The 10,382-nt window shown below is 44.2% G+C and overlaps 1 pseudogene; it reads left to right on the top strand.

Moving 5' to 3' along the window:
- The first annotated feature begins 1,861 nt into the window (after window positions 1-1,861).
- The window catches only part of LOC115325757, a 31,402-nt pseudogene continuing 22,881 nt past the window's right edge, over window positions 1,862-10,382 (top strand).

Genomic DNA, 10,382 nt, shown 5'->3' with positions numbered 1-10,382 from the left:
CAAACAGATTTCACTGGAATGCCACCGGCAGCCCCTTTCGTATGCCATGCAGACGACCCGGTTTTCCTAGAAATCTTACCCGAAACGGGTGACTCGCTTCCCTGTTTACCGACCTTCACTCGAAGCCGACGCGAGGGGACGAAGAAGCCGCGACGAGCCGGCGACTGGGTGTGTACTTATGGTGCCTCGCACCAAGGACGAGTCCCCACGCACCCTCTCTCCCTCGCATTGGGTTCGTGGGGAAAATGCAAGAAGGTCGTTCTGCTGACTTATTTTATTTTTATTTTTTCTTTGAAGACAACCGGTTTCTTTGTCCGTCAACGAGCAACGGCCGGTCAGAAACGAACGCTCAGTCTCGGCTTCGCATTCCATGTCTTGTGATCTGTTTCTTACGCCTCTTTGTCCGTCCGTCTTCAGAATCATCCAGCGAGCGAAAAAGACTGTGCCCAAGACTTCTCAACGTCGGCGGATGTTCGTTTCGCGCGTTCGTGGTTTTCGCTAAGCGTGCTACTGACGCCTGGTGCACCCGCGGCGACGGCATCAGGGACGACATCGTGAGTGTGCCCGGGATTTCTCAATGGCGACTGATGTTCGCTCCGCGCGTTCTTGGTTTTCGCTAAACGTGCTGCTGACAGTATACCTGTGTGTGTCCGTGTGGTGCACCTGCGCGGTTTTATAAGTTGAACTACCGTGCGCCTACGACTTTACTCAGCGCTATTGTGAGTACCTTGAAAGATATCTTTTGCGGCAAAGAACTTGCATGGTTGTTCCTATTTGGTCTGATTGCTTTTGTCTACAGCTGTGCAAATTGTTTTACTGGTATGGACCCTGTTAAATACAATAAATACATAGAACCTTCAAGTCTATATGAACTAACCACTTTAATTGTTACCGAATCGTCCAGCATCTGGTAAACATAACCAACCACGGTTCACAGGCTTCCTCCTAAGTGCCTTCGGTTGACGTCCGAAAACAGAAAGAAAAAACACGATAAATTCCGGCCAATCTGGTGATGTTCTGGTTAATTCTGGCTTTAATGGAAGTGAAAAGAGTTCCATAATCCAGTAAAATGGACGTTTACTTAAAATAGACTCCCGGTAAAAATCCGGTGACATTCTGGTAAATTATCTGGCGACATTCCGGTAAGAATCCGGTAACATTCCTGTAAAACAACCGGTGACAATCCAGTAACGAATCCGGCGACATTCCGGTAATCTACGGCTTTACTGGAAGTGAAAACAGTCCCATAATCCAGTAAAATCGACTTTTACTGGAAATGACATTCCGGTAACAAAATAATTTTCAACAGGGACGTGAAACGCGACATACGGTCTTGTGATGTGTGCCAACGCACTATACCAAATGGCACCCTTGAAAAGGTTCCAATGATGAGCATGCCCATAATTGAAGAACCCTTCCACCGGGTAGCGATGGATATCATTGGACCAATAACCCCGAAGTCCAGCAAAGGAAACCGATATATCTTGACAATGGTTGATGTAGCCACGAGGTACCCGGACTCTGTGGCATTGAAAACCATTGATACCCCCCAGGTGGCAGACGCCCCTGTCGAGATGTTCTCCCGGTACGGAGTACCTTAGAAGATTCTGAGTGATCCAGGTACGAAGTTCACTTCCAATCTTATGAAAGAGGTAGGGCGGCTATTATTCTTTCGGCAGCTGTTAACTACGCCATATTACCCAATGTGTAATGGGCTCGCAGAGAGATTTAACGGTACATCAAGCAAATGATGAAGAGAATGAGCCAAGAACGACCCACGGACTGGGATAGGTATATCCCAGCATTCCTCTTTGCCTATAGAGGCCTACCACAAGCGTCGCTAGGATTCGCACCATTTGAGATGTTGTACGGGCGAAATGTGAGAGGTCCTTTGACCATCCTTAAGGAGCTGTGGTCCAATGAAAGCTTAAACCAGGAGTTAAAAACATCATACGGATACGTGATCGAACTCAAGCAGAAACTGCAGAAAACATGTGAAGTGGCGCATGAGATCATGGCAGAGGCGCAAACAAAACAGAAAAGGTTCTACGACCAGAAGAGCCAGGCTCGAAGGTTCGAGCCAGGCGACAGAGTGCTCATACGGCTACCCAATGACCACAACAAACAAACCATGCAGTGGAAGGGACCGTACGAAGTTGCGAGGCGAAAAGGCGATTTAAACTACGAGCTGCTGGTTGGCGACAAAAGAAAAACGTTTCACATAAACATGTTACAAAAATACGTAGGTCGCGAAACTAAGAATGAAAGTTGTGGGGTGATCGCGGCCCAGGATTAGGTTGAAGACTCAGGGGAGATCACGACACCCAGTCTAAAAAGGCAACAGGGCGCGTAGGATGTGGTCATCAATCCTAAATTAAGTCAAAAGCAAAAGAAAGATCTTGCTGACGCGATCGGAGAGTTTGAAGATATATTCTCTGACGTACCGGTCATCAATCGAAGATTGCATTGCAATGCAAACTTCTATTGATGACAGAAGAGCCGGTGTTTGTAAGGCAGTATCCGTTGACTTTTGCCATCCAGGATGAGGTGGAAGAAGAAGTGGAAGAGATGCTAAGATTAGGCATCATCGAACGATCCACGTCCGCCTACAACGCACCCATAATAATGGTAAAAAAAGTCTGATGGCTCTAATAGACTTTTTTTTTACTTTCGGCGATTAAACGCAGTCTTAGTGGCTGACGCTGAACCTATACCAAGGTCGGACGTAGTGTTTGCAAGAGTCGGACAAAAAATAGATTTTTCTAAATTGGATCCAGCGAAGGGGTATTGGCAGATACCGATGGAAAAAATCAGCCAAAGAAAAAACTGCCTTATCTACAAGAAAGGGCCTTTACCAATTCCGGTTTATGCCTTTCGGACTGAAGACGGCTGCTGGCAGTGTTTACCAAGTTGATGAGGTCCGTCCTGGAGGGGGTGCCCAATGTGTACCACTACATTGACGACATTTTGGTGGCCACTGACTCGTGGGAAGACCACTGCCAAACATTACGGAAAATTTTTTAATGTCTCAAGAGGAATCATCTCACAGTTAAACGGTTAAGCCAAACAAATGTGAGGTTGGGTTTGACGTGATAATATTTTTAGGTCACAAGCTTGGTATGGGCCAAATCGCACCGAAGAGGGAAATAATAGAAAAGATTCAACAAACGTCGGCGCCAACGACAAAAAACAGGTGCGAGCCTTTCTAGGTCTTACAGGGAGTAAGAGAGTTTATACCCCGTTATGGGCAAAGATAGCAGCCCCACTTACTAACCTCACAAGGAAGGGACAAAGTAACACAGTAGAATGGTGCCCTGAACATGACACAAGCTTCAAACACCTTAAAAGAAGACTGGCAGAACCACCCATTTTGTTAGCGCCCGATCTGTCTAAGCAATTTGCCCTGCGTACGGATGCATCAGACGAAGCTTTGGAAGCACTGCTGTTGCAAGAGCACGAGGGCATGCTGCACCCAGCGTTATATGGCAGTAGAAAACTTAGCGCGAGTGAAAAGAACTTCGCGGCTATAGAACGTGAATGCCTCGCACTCGTGTGGACAATTGGTAAATATGCTATTTACCTGTACGGAAAGGAATTCGTAGTTGAGACGGACCATCGACCGCCAGAATATTCGAATAAGACGAAACTCAACAACGCGAGGGTAATGAGGTGGAATTTATCTCTGCATGAGTTTACATTTAGAATAAAGTATATAAAAGCAAAGACAATATCGGGGCGGACTACTTGAGCAGAGTTTGATCGACACATAGGGGTACCGTGGAAATTTTTTTATATATGATAATATTTATACGCATGATAGAAGTATACTCTGATACAGTAACGGATAGATGTGCTTTAGTTGGGGCACTGAAATGCAGCTGATATGCTGGTGTACCTGAAATTGCGAACTAGGTGCGGGCCAGATATAAATCGTTCAGGGCGTGAAAGTGATGCGCAAACTGGTGAACCAACACAAGGATGTAAACAAAACAAAAAAAAAAGAAGGGATGATGCATTAACGTGGTGTAGAAATTTAGTACGACTAAATTCTGGAGGAGGGGGTAAATGTTGCGCTACAACAGAACAAATGGAGCAAAAGAGGAAAACGTCGAGGAAGCAGGCCGGAGGAAAAGGGGGTGAAAAGGGAGGAAGAAGAAGTGTTCTTGTTCGGCGGTAATCCGACCAGCTGGAAGCACACCCGGCAACGTCCCGAGGGTGCTACTGTCGGGTGAAACATCAGCTTGGCGATGTGCAACCAAAGCGTCAACATCTGGCATGAAGGAGGCATTCGGCAGCGATTCGAAGTAGCTGCTGGTGGGAAAGATTAACGACTTCGGCGGTGTCCCGGAACAGAACATCCCAGACCATCAGCAAGGAACATCGCTCATCAACAACCAAGCGTTGCTGAAAACCACACAGCACCAAGATCTTCAGCCACGAAAAGACGGACTGAAAGTGAGACAATTTCTGACTTGTGTATTTGTGTATAACTAGAACGTTTATTATTTTTGATGATCTTTTTTTTAAATATATATATATATATATATATATATATATCTTGATCAAACCTCACGGTGTGACTGAATTCCTCCTTCGGCGGTTTGACCTGAACCTATAACATCACACAAATCATACCTACCACCTTCGATAGTTCTTTCGTTATCATCTGAACTGTTTCATCCCATCGCATGTATTCATTAAACATAACACCGAGAACTTTGACCTTCTACAGAATTTCTATGCCATGTGAGTCTAAGAATAGAAGTTGATTTAGAAATATCAGACCCTGCAAAAAAATACTAGCATCATCTGCATAGATTATTGTTTTCTTCATCGTCAATGTTAGCTATGTCCTTAATATACAGGTTAAACAGAAGATGCCTGAAATACTGCCTTGTGGAACACCAGCGTTAAGTTTTCTAGACTCGGAGCGTTGGCAATTTATAACAACACTTTGAAAGCGAAACTGTAACAAACTCTCGAAAATTTTCAGGGCTATTTCCCGAATACCAGAAAGCTACAGTTTTTGAAGGAGAGTTTTATAACTAATACGATCGAATGGTTTTGAGAAATCGATAGATTCAAAATGTAAGACGGTTATTTTCAATAGAGTTTAAAGTTATCTCTTTTTGGCTAAGTAACGCTAGCTCTGTCGAGTACCCTTTCCGAAACCCGTACTGCCGGGGACTAAGAATTGAGTGTTTCTAAAAAAAGGTGTAAAGTCTTTTATGTATCATTTTTTCTATTTTTTTATATATTGGTAAATTGGAGACTGGCCTGCAATTACTTAGGTCATTCCTATCCGCTGCTTTATATATAACAGATACCTTTTTTTATCTGCATTTTACGCGGAAAAAACACCAGATTTAAAAAATACATTAAATATATGAGTTAAAAAAAAACCAATAGACTCTATAACATATTTAATGGGCTTTATTTGAATGTCCTGAGAATAATACCTTGCGCTGCTTTTTAGACTCATAAAAATTTAAATAAATTCTTCCTTGCTAGTTGGAGAGAAATATATGCACGCCATCGTCAAGAAACTTTGATGCAAACCCGTCTCTTCATCCAGGTTTTCCTGGCTGCTTCTCTGTCAGCAGCCCGCACCCGATGGCTACCGGAGCGCCACTTCACGGATGACACCCAGCAGATTCAAATCAAGCCGGCTCCCTTACCCATGCACAGAACGGTACTGATCTTCCCGCCACAAGTGGAACGAGAACGAGGAACCGCCATCGTCTGGCAACACGGAACAGCAAATGACACACCTCCCCCGAATCTACATCTACAAAAGCACGCCCCTTCTGAAGGCCAGTCGGGGCACGACATCGTCAGAGAAACTTCGATGCAAACCCGTCTCTTCATCCAGGTTAGCTACTACCTTGATCCTACCTGTTGTCGTAGCGACAATATTTGCCTTTTAGTCATGACGTGCCCCGACCGCTTTGATGTGTTTTACAAGAGATTTCGTACTGTCATCCACATTTTTCCTTTGAACTACGTCGTTTTATTGCACATGCTTCTCATTTTGTCTGGAGACGTCGAGACAAACCCAGGCCCTTTCGATGTCTCTCAATTAGATTTTACTCTAGAAGCGATTACCAGAATCGAAGTTGGCCAGGCAAGTATGCCTACCGCTATCTCAACCCTTCGGATCGAGCAGAACACTACTGACTCACGCGTCAAAGCGCTGATGGAGAGAGTTACCGCTCTCGAACAAAATCTTGCCTCGGCCAATCTTCCTCCCGCCCAGTATACTCTCGTCAATGGCCATAGCACAATCCCAGCAGAGCTCAGTGACATCAGGGCAGACTTGTACCGTACGCATTACAAGTAATCAAATTACTTGTAATCGACTACTTTATGAAGTAATTTTGTAATCAGTTGATTACTTTTATTAGGCAGTAATCACAAGAGTAATCCGATTACTTTTTGAAGTAATAAAACTACTTGTAACCGTTAAAATTTGTCCACGGGACCCCTCCCCCCCCCGGGCCCACACACACACACGCCTTTTTTTTATAAAAACACGAAAATAATTTTTTTACATTTTTTTTTTTGTTTTTGAACGGAAAAAATAAAGATTTTTGCGGAGCTGTAGGAAAGGACGTCAATCTCTTTCTGTGTACAGTTTCTGTGAAATGTCCGTTTTTTTTTGTTTTTTTTTTTTTGTTTCGAGCTGGGACTGGGAGTGGGAAGCCCCAGGGAACCCCAGTGTGTGACAAAGCACATTCAAGGCGAAGTTTGAGGGAGCAGAATGTAGCTTTGTGAATCCTTCGTTCAAAATAGCGCCCTCACGCACAGAAACACAGAAATAAAAAAAAATAAAAAATCCTGCTTGGGATACCTACTCGCAACCCGTAGGAGAACCCGAACCGAAGATGCCTAAAGCGGATGCAAAATATAACAAAGGCAGTTGAAATATTTCTCCATTCCCCCTACGTAATCTTTGTGACAAGTAATGTTTCGAGTTGAGAAGTGGTCCGGGCGATCTCTTCCGCTAATGGATACTACACATGATTCGTTTCAAATCCTGGAGCTGCTGCTCTTTTGTATAACATGCGACATCATCCACATGTGAATAATAAAATGAGCGACGCAAACTTTGAGCGACAACCCTTGCTCAAGCTTAACAAGATCTAGAGCCCCCCCGCTCCCCCGCCCCCCCCCCCCCCCCCTTCCCTCCCCCCACACACACACACTGGCGAGCGCCCAAATCATTAAACGTCTTCAAACGAATTCTATACTTGTGTCCGCATTATGAAGGTAAAACGACCACGAAGAGAGAGCCAGTTTTTGTTCTTCAATACTTGTGCAAATGTGAAATATAGGTTGGAAGTAGTTCATTGTTATGAGCGCTAAAGATGTGTCTTCACACAATAAAGTAATCGGAAAAGTAACGATTACTTCTTTAAGTAATGTCCAATTACTTTTGCCGTCGAGTAATCAAGTAATCTAATCGAATACTTTTTAGCCAAGAGTAATAGTAATTGTAATCGATTACTTTTTTTTAGTAACGTGTACAAGACTGCATCAGGGCCAGATTTGACGACGCAGAAAACATGCTTCGACGTTCTAATCTCCTGTTTTTCGGTATCCTGACTCGCTATCTGAAAATTGGTCCCAATCAGAAAAAAAAAAGTGGTTGACTTCTGCTTACAGTATCTTGAAATTGAACTCAATCCTTCGACTATTGAGCGGTCCCATAGGTTGAGGCACTTTTCCCAAAACAAGAATCGACCAATCATTGTGAAATTCTTACATTTCAAGGATAAAGAGAGAACATACTGGGCCGTGGTTCTAAGCTTGTCCGGCGCGACCTGTCCGAAGCCGTTTGTTTGGCTCGCTCTAAGCTATTTCTGTACGCCCAGCCCCAAAATGTATCTTTAAATCCGTTTTAATAAATTTTATATGGCCGGTAAGTGTTTCATTTACGATGCCGTGAGTGGTTCAGTTATGGAGGCTCGCGCCTGACTCCCTCCGAAATCAAGTCACCGCAGTTTGGCAACATCTTTAAAGTTAAACAACAAAAAAAAAAAACATTTCTGGTTACTCGGTTGTATTTACGAACATGCGCAGCCTCGTACATAAAGTGGGACGCATTAAGCACTTAATGCGAAGATAGTGACTCGGATATAGTCGTTGTTAGTGAAACTTGACTGTCGCCTGATGTTCGGCTTGACGAGTTGTTCCTCCCTCACTTGGATTTTTCGCTCTTTAGATGCGACAGAACGCAACAACGCGGTGGTGGCGTCCTCGACGCAATTAAGAAGCACATTTCATCTTTTGTTGTACATGCGTTTTATGACCTTGAACTCGTCTGTGTTTGTATTTGCTCAGCGTAGAGCAAACTTGTATTTATAGCAAGTTACAGACCACCCAGCAGTGACGGTAATTTCCCTACTAAACTGCACATTTCCTAGTAAGAGATAATAAACCGCTTTCCTCATGCCAACTTTTTAATGTCTGGTGATTTCAATTTTCCGGATATATGCTGGTCAAGCCTCTCGTCTAAGAGCCCTAGTGAATCGCGGAAATTGCTCGAGTTATGTTTAACTTTCAACCTAACACAAATGGTCGATTCCCCGACTCGGCTAAACAATATCCTGTTATTTTATTTTGTCATCGTCACCCGATCTCATTTGCTCCATTGACTATAGCAATGGTTTCAGCGACCATAAGTTCTTACAAGTCACCCTATCACAGCCCAAAACTGTGAAAACCCAAGACTCAATGATGGTTTATGATATCAATAGGCCTGACTCCGCGGAAATAAATCGAGAACTAATTGCATATTACGTACAATGTCTTGCCGAACACTCCACAAGAACGGTCGAATACAACTGGTTGTTGTTTAGGAACAAATTGCATGACCTTATTGAGCGTTTTGTGCCATTGATTCGCATTCACAATGTCGTCTGTAATCCTTGGTTCAACAATGTTATTAGGTCTTTGGGGAACAAGAAAAAGCGTCTTTTCAGAAAAGCTATACAGAACCCGTCTCCACTAGCATGGGATTTCTACTATGATTGCCTTAGAGAGTATACCCGCCAGATTAAAGCGGAAAAAAACAACGATTTCAATAGAGACCTACCCACCCTCATGCAAACCAGTCCCAAAAAATTATGGACCCTTATTTCTCCAAGTCACCACTCCTGGTCTATTTGTGTGATTAATGCCAACGGCGGTCCTGTCCCTGAAGCTTCCTGCCTTTTATTAATAAACGAATACTTTGCTTCTGTTTTTACTTGCGATAACCCTTCGATGATCCCTACTGTCCCACCACATCCTTATAATACCATGGCACCTATTATCGTCTCCCCTGACGGCGTAGCCGGACTTATAGATCGCCTCAAAAAATTCATCATCCCCCGGACCTAACAACCTTTCGTCAAAAATCCTCATAAAAACAAAAGACATATCAAGCGAGTACCTCACGCTCTTATATACCCAGTCATTGGCAGATGGACGTCTTCCTCCGGACTGGATGTTAGGAAAAGTCATACCGGTTTTCAAGGACGGTGATCGATTATTACCCTCTAACTACAGACCTATGTCGTTAACTTGTATCGCATCCAAACTTCTAGAGCATATAATTTTTTCTCATGCGGTGTCTCATCTTGATCAAAACCACTTCTTTTTCGACGACCAACATGGTTTTCGTAGAGGTTTTTCTTGCGAGACCCAATTGTAAGTTTTACATGAAATTCATGCCAACTTCGAATCTCAAAATCAGACCGACGCAATTTTTCTAGACTTTTCGAAAGCATTTGATCGTCTTCCGCATCTTCGCTTACTAACAAAGCTCTCTGCTCTCAAACATTAGCGTCATTTCATGATTACAGAATTTTCTTTCTTCACGAGTACAGTTTATGAACAGTCACGAATCCGGTTTATGGAACATTAAGTCGGAAGTACCCCAGGGGTCAATCCTCGGTCCTCTCCTCTTAAAGTGCAGCTCTTAGGCGCCCGTTTCCGGCTTGAGCGGCGTCGGCGTAACCGCGCGGTGCATTACGGGAAATGTCCCATAATGCACCGCGCGAGCCCCCCCGGGGTCACGTGACCTCCGGGGGGGGGGCACGTGACCCCCCTCCCCGAGGTCACGTGACCCCCCGCCGATGTCACGTGACCCCCGATGACGTCATTGTCACTGATGACGTTACCAGCATCCGCCTCGTCATAATCACTGATGACGTCATCAGTGACGTCAGTAATGACGTCACCGGCATTCGCATCGTCATTATCATCATCACTGATGACGTCATCAGTGACGTCACTGATGACGGCACCGGAATCCGCATCGGCATCGTCATCACCTTCATCATCATCACTGATGTCGTCACTGAAATCCGCATCGTCATCGTCATCATCATTGATGA

This window comes from Ixodes scapularis, unplaced genomic scaffold (assembly GCF_016920785.2).
Source record: "Ixodes scapularis isolate PalLabHiFi unplaced genomic scaffold, ASM1692078v2 PGA_scaffold0__279_contigs__length_252992795, whole genome shotgun sequence".
Lineage (NCBI taxonomy): Eukaryota > Metazoa > Arthropoda > Arachnida > Ixodida > Ixodidae > Ixodes > Ixodes scapularis.
This window is presented reverse-complemented; position numbering and strand designations above follow the sequence as displayed.